This window comes from Ochlerotatus camptorhynchus, unplaced genomic scaffold (genome assembly GCF_037179485.1).
Source record: "Ochlerotatus camptorhynchus isolate MF236.1 unplaced genomic scaffold, CSIRO-AGI_Acam_v1.1 ptg000147l, whole genome shotgun sequence".
Lineage (NCBI taxonomy): Eukaryota > Metazoa > Arthropoda > Insecta > Diptera > Culicidae > Ochlerotatus > Ochlerotatus camptorhynchus.
Window position 1 is genome coordinate 59,003 of NW_027040637.1, and position 10,735 is coordinate 69,737.

Sequence of the window (10,735 nt, forward strand, 5' to 3'; positions counted from 1 at the left end):
GCCAAATGTTGAATCTGTCCGAGTCCAAGTCGTGCAGAGAGCCAAGGACCGGGAGGAACTGCATACGTACAAAGTGCAGAAGGCTCCAAATCGTGACGAACGGCAAAATACGGTAAGAAAGTCACGGGCCCGGAAACTGTACACCCAGATGCTGACGAAACATCATCATGGATGATGAGACTTACGTCAAGGCGGACTTCGGGTAGCTTCCGGGGCTACTGTTCTTCACCGCCCAGTGCAAGTTTGATGTTCCGGAGGAAGTAAGGAAGCAGAAACTTTCAAAGTTTGCCAAGAAATACATGATTTGGCAATTGACCTGCTCATGTGGCAAACGGAGTGCACCGTTCGTGACTACCGGACTGTAAACGAGGAGATCTACCTCAAGGAGTGTCTACAGAAGCGTCTGCTTCCTCTGCTGAAGCATCACGAGGCCCTACGATCTTCTGGTCGGATCTAGCTTCGTGCCACTATTCAATTTGATGTGGGACACCTTTTAGTTTTCTCCATCACGGAGACGAACTAAAGGGTGCCCAGGGCTGAATGCCTCCTTAATAAAAAAAAATCTCCAACTGCATAAGGGTCATTCTGCGCCAAGTGTCCGAGGCACGTTCCGATTTGCATTAAATTTGGAGGAGAAGTTTATTTTGGACTAAATTTTTTGAAATCCAAATTTCTGTGTCGATCGAAGCACCCCTCGGTCCAATAGTTTCTTTTATCAATATCTTCAGAAAAAACAAAGCTACAATTAACATTATAGAGTGTTTTTCAGAGAAATTAGCTGTATCGAGAAAATTAGACAGGAAATCGAAATGTAAATTTGCAGGGCTGTTACAACAGGCGGGGATTTTGCAAATTCCGTGGATTTTGAGATTTTAGCGGATTTCAAACATTTAGTGATGTCACGAAAATTGCGGAATTCATTTTAAGCCGTGTACTATTTTGCTTTGATCAATTTTTTTGTGCATTTGGCTCTAGTTTTCTCAATTTTTTTTTCTGATTCAAAGCAAACACCCTACAAATAATCGATAAATTATCACAGTTCCATAAGTCACACCGGATTTACACGGAAATTCCTTGGGGTCTGTCCAATGTGAGACATTTTCATGATTTCTGTTTTATTTCCAATATGAACATAGTATTTTTAGTTGTCTCATCATAAATGAATCGAATATATGTGACTAATTGCCATATATTCCGGATATTCTAGGCTCTCCAAATCATCCTGGAGTTCAGTTGATTTGTTTTACTAGATTAAGCAAGACTGAAATAATGTCTGTAGTATCTAAATATGTCCAAACAAATCCATAGTGTCTATATGAATCACGCTCGACCTATTGCTTATACTTAGATGTTATAGGTTCTGAAATCGTTCTAAAGATCAAATTATTTATTCTACAAGATCACCCAAGACCAGCGATCGAAATTCTCGCTCAGATGCAAGATAAGTTGCGCATCACTGAAGCGTGTATTTAATGAATTTCATAGCGCCTCTCGAAAACTTGAAGCTCCTTGTTCTGTGTATGTGGCTGAACTGGCAGCAATTCACTACACTTTGGAAACTATTGCTTCACTTCTTCCGCACCACTACTTTATTTTCACGGATAGTCTCAGTTCTGTCGAGGCTATCCGTTCCATTAGGCCCGTAAAGCACTTCTCGTATTTTCTCTTGAAAATACGAGAACTGCTTAGTACTTTATCCGTGCGCTCTTTCATCATCACCTTCGCGTGGGTCCCTTCGCATTGCTCAATTTTGGGCAATGAGAAGGCGGATTCACTTGCGAAGGTGGGCGCTATGGAAGGCGACATTTATGATCGACAAATCGCCTATAGTGATTTTTTCTCGATTTATCGTCAGCAGTCGCTCGTTAGCTGGCAACATCAATGGAGTGAAGGGAGCTTGGGACGATGGCTACATTCAATTATCCCTAAGGTGTCGAAGTTTGCATGGTTCAAAGGGTTGGACTTGGGTCGAGACTTCATACGCGTGATGTCTCGTCTCATGTCCAATCACTATTGTCTAAACGCTCACTTGTTCCGTGTGGGGTTGGGAGACAGCAATCTCTGTGAATGTGGACAAGGTTACCAGGACGCTGATCACATCCTTTGGTCTTGTGCGGAGTATCGTGGAGTCAGATCTGAAATGTACGATTCCCTTCGGGCTCGAGGTAGACAACCTAATGTTCCAGTTCGGGATATTTTGGCTAGACGCGATCTGGAGTTTATGAAACTCATATATGTTTACTTTAAGGATATTAACCTTAGATTGTAAGTTTGATTAACCTTGTGTTTAGTTTGTGTTTTGTACGTCTGGGGTTTTTTTTTTTCAATGTTTGTTTTCAAGATGAATAGAAATAATGTCATGCTTTAGGATTAATTAAATAGTTATATCGTAAACCACATTTAAAACCTCCTTCTTCCCTTTTCCCATCCAAAAAATTGTAAATCTCCACTAACCTCGAGACAACCGCGAGTACTCGGTCCAGTTCCTTTAACTTTAAATATAAGACAGTAATAATGTATAACGCAAAGGATAACTCGGCTCTGTAAAGTTTATTCGATTGAGCCTGTACAAATAAAGTTATTATAAAAAAAAATCACTGAAGCTGCTTTTCGCAGAGCTGATAATCGACAATACTTTCATCTCCCATTTTCCTCTTCCATCCAAACCATGAAAATATCGCTCTTGACAATTTTGATGTGATTTTTTTTTTCTAGATGGAATTCAAGTGATTTGTAAATAGATTTATGGAAGGAAGCTCAAGAAAAAAGCTTTAAAATTCGAAGAAAATCTAAGAATGAATTTGATGATTTCTTTGGATTGATATGCAGCGATTTTCTGTACTTTCATGTCGAAATGCGCAAGGAACTCCACAAGAGAATCTCAAACTAATTTTAGAAGAATTCTGAAATAATTCTAAAGGAAATGCATGAGAATATGGCAATAAAATCGTGTCGAAATACGCGTATCTGTCAAAAGATAAGCAACTATGACGGAATATAAAGGAAATAAACCAACACACTACAAGCTCTTCATAATGGGGTTCCGTTAAGAGGTTCGACAAATTTAAAAGATTGATTAATTTTTAATTGATTGTCACACTAGTGCAACCTGGAGAGTGAGTTCTGAACTAAACTATTTACCCCAGGATAGGTCGGTAACCTTTTATTTAGTACACACACTTGGAAATTATTATCGTATTCGGTAATTTTTACCGAACTTTCAACAGCTGAACGTTCGTTAATCCAGACTACCGAACGATCGTTAAACAGTATATTTTATGAAATGTTAAAAGTACCGATCGGGTTCGGTGATTTTCACCGAACGATTCAGTAGTGTGTATTTTATGAGGGGGCAGCAACACAAAGGCTTTCGGTGAAATGGTGTTTGCTGAAAAGGCATTTGGCCAAATTTTCCATAGTAAATTATTTTTTTGCCCCTCCCTAGCTTGAAAACTGGCTACGCCCTTGATAACGCTTACTACATCAACTTTTTCTTATGAAATATTTTTCGTGATCCTGTATACCTGCTGCATTACCGGTGCCGCTCAAAGTTTCACCGTCCACTACTCACTCACTTTTATAGTTAAAATTGAACTACAGTTGCAGTTACAGTTGAACATGGCAATCAAGATGCAGATTTGACAACTTGAAATGCTATACACACTTACATTTTTTCGCGAAGATTCCAACAGCCGAGTAGTTCTGCAATTTATTTTGCTGAGATTCGGTAAAACAATTGCCAATACTCAGCTAACAAATAAAATGTTGCTGAGATCTCAGCTAACAAACAGATATTTTGCAGAGATATCAGCAAAAGTAAATGCCGAGATAATCGGCTGTTGGAGATTTTACCGAGTTAGATTAAGTGTGTACAGTACAGGGTGCGTGACGAATTTTTGCAGTAAATAGCATATTTGAGAAAAAATACACCAGTTAGTTATTCTAGCAATGAATTTTGTGCGATTTATTTTTTTTCGCAACATATGGAAGTTGTAAGTAAATTTATTCAAAAAAATTGCCTTCCCTTTCGACGACTGTAGTTAGACGCTTCCGGAAATTGCAGTATGCACGTTTTAAAATGTTTCGATCCATAGATGTCATCACTGCCTTGATTTTAGCTTTTAGCGACTTAAGTGTGGTGTGAGGGGTTCTATTAGTATCCCGTTGGACGACGCCCTATACAAAATAATCCAACGGATTGATATCGAGACTGCTTGGGGGCCAAATTTCTTCCTCCCAAATTTACGAAATATTTTCCGTAAGCCATTTCTGTGCTTTATTAGCAGTATGAGCAAGTGCTCCGTCTTATCACTTTCCCAAGCCTTTTTTAATATTATACACTGTTCTTTCAGACACATTTACCGACTGAATTATTTCTTTCATGCATACTCCGGCGCGCAACAAAGCGACAACGGCTGACAGATTGCTCTCTTGTTTCGACATCTTTACCTTTACTCAACATTGTTTGTTTAAATCTTACACCTAACAGTATAAGCCATCCAGTGCTGCCAAATATATCTAAATCATGATGCACAAGCATGAGAAATTACTATTTGAAATTTACTGCAAAAATTCGTCACGCACCCTGTATTTTAAACCGACTTCAAAGTTTGCTTCATTTTACAGTTTGTTCTGTAATTGGTTTTACAGAGTTCGTTAATTTAATAATCAGATAACTGTACATTCGTTAAAATTTTACCGAATTTCAATCAAATGAATTATGTTTGCCGAAAAATCGGTAATGTTCTCCGTTTATCGATTTTTTTCGGTAATTAATTACCGAACAAGGGAAACGTAGCTGAGTGGTGCATATGTTAGATTAGGGCACACAAATCAATATTAAGTAACCATAGCGATGCCTTGTGGGTGAAATCAGAACTAAACTCTTTTTCATAAAATACACACTACTAAAAAGTCACGTAAATTTCGGTTCCCTGAGACCGACACATGTAGGCGGGCCTTTTGACATAAGAATCAGTTGAAAGAAACGTGAAAATCAATTCAATCAAACATTCTCTTCGTCGACTAGCTGATGTTTCGGTTTGAGAATAGTTAATTTTACATGAAATGTTTGTTTACGTTCTATGATTTACGTCCAATATGGATTACGTCTTGTGTAAAAGTAGTTATTTCTAAGTGTGTAGGTTTTGCTCATGTGAAAAACTTGGCCCAAGACAGGAAGCTTCTATCTAGTCAAGATGTTAAGTTAGGGCACACAATTGAAGACGAGAACCATTTATATGAGCAGGATCTGTTGATAGCGTTATATAATGTGTATTTAAGACGGCACAACTTGATCATTTTTACCTTACCGCCATCTAGTGAGTATATTATGTCATAAACTATCCATATTGCAGAAAGAAGCAACATCCTATGTGGTTGGGATCTCGTGATATAAACATCTCTAACATCAAAACATGCCACATCATAGGTATATTTTTACAGTGACCCCTCCCCCGAGCGATCCACCCCTCAAAAAACATCTTATTATGTAAATAAAAAGTCTTCCCCGTAACGTGGGTAGATCACTTTTTCGTAATGTAATATCTACCACCGATTATTCAAACTAGGGGAACATGATTTTTCAGTAATTAAAGGAACACATCCCAAGTAACAATTCTGCAATCATTTGGCATCCATTCTGATTTATGATGGTTTTATAATGGCAATGAATAATCCATTTAGTTTAAATACAGCATTTCACAGTGTAAAACGTTCCTGCTTAGTAATTAACCTTTTTACTGTTTTAAAAACCTTTTACAGTCTGGCGAGAAGTCAAAAACTATCTTGTTTTAAAATTAAATTTAAATTAGTTCTCAATCCCACCATGAAACTGTTCTAAAAATCAATCATAAACTTCATTAGCAATTTTTTATTATTGTCTTGATAAAATAATCTAAACCTGTTCTATCATTATAAAAGCAATCATAAAACCATTCGGTTTTAAATGAGAGCAAAATGCATATATTGTTGCCTTTTAGGCTTTTAAAACTGTATAATAAAATCTCATCTGTTTACAAATTGAACTTTAAGGATGGATCCTCATAGTGAATAAAAACCAAATTTAGGACAAGGATATCTCGAAGGATAAACGAAGTTGGAGGAAAAGTTCAAGCGATGCTAACGACCGAAGGGAAGTCGATTTCAGTAAAATTTAGTTCTTTAGAATAACCAGCACGTCCAGCGGAACGGGTACCATCAACGACTGAGCATCTGGTGGAAAAGAGTAAAGTGAGTGTGGTCCTCAAATTCATAAAACATTGTCAAAACAGTCTGAAAACAGACCAGTCTTCTCTAGACCTTGCGAATAGGTAATAACTTGCGTCAGTACCAACAGCAAACCACTGAAACTGTCAGTTAGCGGACACTAGTTGGTTTCCGATCCATAGCTGCGATTTTATTCGGTGAAAGGGTAATCACTTGGAAAAAATTCATTCAACCGTACATTCCTGCATCGTTCGATAGTGCACTTCCAGAACCATCCGGAAGAAGGGGATATTTTTGGATCTGTGCGAAATGCGAAATGTTGTGAACACTTTCTGAGTAACTGCTTCCAAGCCGAAAGATAAACAAACAAACTTTGACGTTTAACATTTTGTAGGCAACATTACCGCCATAAATGCTGCCATAAATCTGAACGGGTTAGGATCAAGCAAAATGGCTTTAGATAAATACAATTCAGTCTACAAGTTTTCTTCATAAAAGCCATTTCCACTGGCGTGCAGAGGGTGGGGCAAGGTGGGGCAATTGCCCACCCTTTTAAAAATAAGATTTTTGTTTCCACATTTACAAAATTATTATATAAAATAACTTGATTTGAAGGTAAATGAAAACCTTTTATTGCGTCAATTCTTTTGAGATGGTGCCTGAAAATTGCACCACAAAGGTGCATGAAGGGACAAACTTCAATGAAATTTTTTGGTCAAAAATTGCACCGGTGCATACAAAAAAATTCTAGTGTAATTTTTTTTTCAAGGTTGCTCATGGAGGGTTAAAGCAAGAGGGCAAATTTAAGGTTGAAAAAATTAAGCTTCGTGATGGTAACAAAAAAAAAGCTTTTTATTGAATATTTCTGGTGTAAAAATATCATCAAGGTGGTGCATGGAGGGACTAATCAAAATGAGTAACTAATCATAATGAATTAATTGAATCACGCTAACAATCTGGAGCTGCACATTTAACTGAAAAATTCTGGTGGAAAGTTCACAACATGTGAATGTAGAAGCAAGGTTTATTCATTTTTCTGGTGCATAATTTGCATCGTTCTGATGAATGTAAGCTTCACTGAAAATTTATGGTGGAAAATTTTGCACCATTATGGTGCATGAAAAGGTAACGCCTGAAAATTGACCCACAAAGGCGCATGGTGAAACAAACTTCACTGACAATTTTTGGTACACCGTTCTGATGAATGGAAGAGCATGATTTATTGAAAAATTCTGGTGCAAAATTTGCATCGCTCTGATAAATGAAATAAACAGAAAATTTCTGGTGGAAAACTTGCATTGGTCTGGTAAATGAAGGCACAAGCTTTATTTAAAATTAAGCTATATTGAAAATATCTGGTGGAAAATCTGCACCACAACAATAAACGAATGGGTACGCTTTTCGGAAAATTTTTGGTCTTAAATTTGCATCCTTCTGCTGAATAGAGAAACATACTTTAATAATAATTTCTGGTGTAAAATTTGCACCATTCTCATGATTGAAATTTATGATGAAAAATCTGAAAATAGGGGCAAGCTTTATTTGGTGGAAAACCTGCAACATTCTGATGATAGAAGAAGCAAGCTATATTGAAAATTACTGGTGGAAAATGAAAAAAAGGAAATCTGCACCAATCAGAAGATTGGAGAAGCAATTTTTATTAAACATTAACGGTGGATTTGCATCGTTCTGGTCAAATAAAATTTTCTAGATCAAAATTTTCTGGGGACAAGTTTTTATTGAAAATTTCTGGTGTAAGATTTGCAACAATCTGCTGCATGGAGGGTCAAGCTGCATTGAAAATTCCTGATGTAAAAATTGCACAGTTCTGGTGAATGGAGGGGCAAGCTTTATTGAACATTTCTGATAGAAAAACTACAACGTTTTGGTGGATGGACGGACAACTTAAACTTGACTTCCGAGAAGAACCTCAAGGGTATTGAATTCTGAGGATTGTTCCAAAAGAAAAGATTTCTGGGGATGATTCCATGAAAATTCTGCGAATGATTTCTAGTGAATCTTGCAGATAGTTTCAAGATAATTTTGAAAAGAATACCGAGAGAATCAAATTTAGAATGAAATTACAAAGGTATGTTCGGGAAAGTTTCAAAGAAATTCTGAGGATAATTTCAAGCTCATTTTGGGAAGAATTTCTGGAGAATTCAGAGGAAATTCTTCTGAAACTTTAGGGAAATTTCTGTTCCAAGGTGTTATGAGAAAAAAAGGTCTAAAATATTCCGAGAAGAACCTCAAGGATGTTGAATTCTTAGGACAGTTCTAAAATATTTCTGGGTAGACTTCAAATAAAATTCTGCGGATAATTTATACTACATCCTGCAGATAGTTCCAAGATAATTTCGAAAAGAATACCTAGAAAATAAAATTTGGAGTGAAATTCCAGAGGGATATTACGCAAAATTTAAAGCGAATTCCGAGGATAATCTCAACCTCATTCCGGGAAAAATTTCTGAAACTCTAAACGAATTTCAGTTTTAAGGTGTTCTGAGAAAAAAACATGAAGAGTTCAAAATGTAATTCCAGTGGACTTCTGAGAAGAATTTCAAAAGAGCTCTTAGGAGAGTTCTTAAAAAAATCCGAGAAGAACCTTAAGGATATTGTATTCTGAGGACAGTTCCAAAGGATTTCTGGGGAGTATTCCAAGAAAATTCTGCGAATAAAAAAATAGATTTTGAGTGAAATTCCAAAGGGATTTTGAGGAAAATTTCAAGGCAGTACCGATAATTTCTAGCTCATTCCGGGAATAATTTCTGGGCAATACTGAGGAAATTTTTCTGAAACTCTAAGGGAATTTCAGTTCCACGGTGTTCTGAGTAAAAGTCAAGAAGAGTTCTAAAAATAATTCCAGAGGACTTCTGAGAACAATTTCAAAAGAGCTCATTGAGTTCTTAAAATTTCGAAAAGAACCTCAAGATATTCTGAGGATGGACTTTTTCGCAAATGTACAAAGGTTGAAGATGCTTTTGGATTCCCTTATTGAAAAGTGGGTATAAGTCTGCTATTTATTAATTTTATCTAGATGAATGCGTCATTGGGACGGTACTAATGGATATTTGTGGTCGCTATTGAAAATTTAGTCGATTGCTGAATTTATCTATGGGCCTAAATAAGGGGCATTTAGACCGACATTACATCCATTTCCCGTATATTTATAATGATCGGCCGACGGAAACATTCGTGGGTGTGAGACGGGTGTTGAAAACAGACGCGACGACCATCTTCAATGCCATTGCTGAGGTCATGACAGCGATGCAGATTTCTTGGGAGCAGGTGATGGCAGTATGTTTTGACGGTGCCAGCACAATGGCTGGCAGCACTTCTGGAGTACAAGCCAAGTACAAGGACAAAAACAACCATATACTTTTATGAAGAGCTTTGAGTGTGTTGGTTTATTTTCTTTTAATTCCGTTATAATTGCTTATCTTTTGACAGATACGCGTATTTCATCTACTTCTTGAAGACTTCCTCAGTGCCAAGTACTCAACACCACCGATCAAGATTGGATTGATCAAGAGCAATATACTGTTGGTTCACTGCTATGCTGTTTGAACCTTGTACTTGTCGAAGCAGTGTGTATGCGAAAGGAAAATGCGATTCTTATTGGTCATTCATGTCGGTTTGTCGGTGCTATCACCACCATCTGACGTGACTTCAGCTGAATCCAACCACCAAGGCAACAACATTGCAGCAAACGTATCATTTCGGTTAAAGCCCTAATATCGCAACCATTTGACGAACTGATCATCATCGACATCGATGGGATTAAATTGCAAATTTCTTTTGGCTGTCTGAAAGCAGTTTGCGCCACCGGAGCAAAAAATAAACAACATTAGCTAAATTGAACAGTAGGGAAATAGTGGGAGGTGGACAGCACCATCCACCACATACTTTGGAGTACTCCTCATCCCCAGATTATTTATTTTATGAATTTGTTAAGGATTTCTTGAAAGCAAAAAAACTTTTTCACAAATTGCCCATGAAAATCAACTTTTATGCCTCCGCCATATTACAATTATTTCGTTTGTTTTTAACAATCTTCAATTTTCAATCTATATTTCCTTGGATATAATTTTATTTTAGTTAATTTAGTAATAAGAAAATATTTAGAATGCAAAAATCATGGGGAATAAAAATCTCGGCTAAGCTTAATGATCGATCAGAAGAATATTTTTTTTTCTTAATGTAAAATAATTAGTCAAATTGATGTTTTCCGTGGGCGGACTCAAGTTTTTCGATGTTTTCACGTACATTTCACATTAAATTTTATATGGCACCTTAAACTAGGCCACTTCATGAGAACTATTTTATAATTTTTGAAATTCGGCAGGATTTTTATACGATCAGTTTTTATTTTAATTATTTTGATAAGATCGGATGGTATTTATGAATCCTTTTTAATAGTACGTTCATAGTACGTTCAGACTACAGAGTTATAACATGTTATAGCGCTATCTTGATGGTGGTTTCTGTGTTGCAATTATTTGACAACCGTTATAACATGTTATAACTC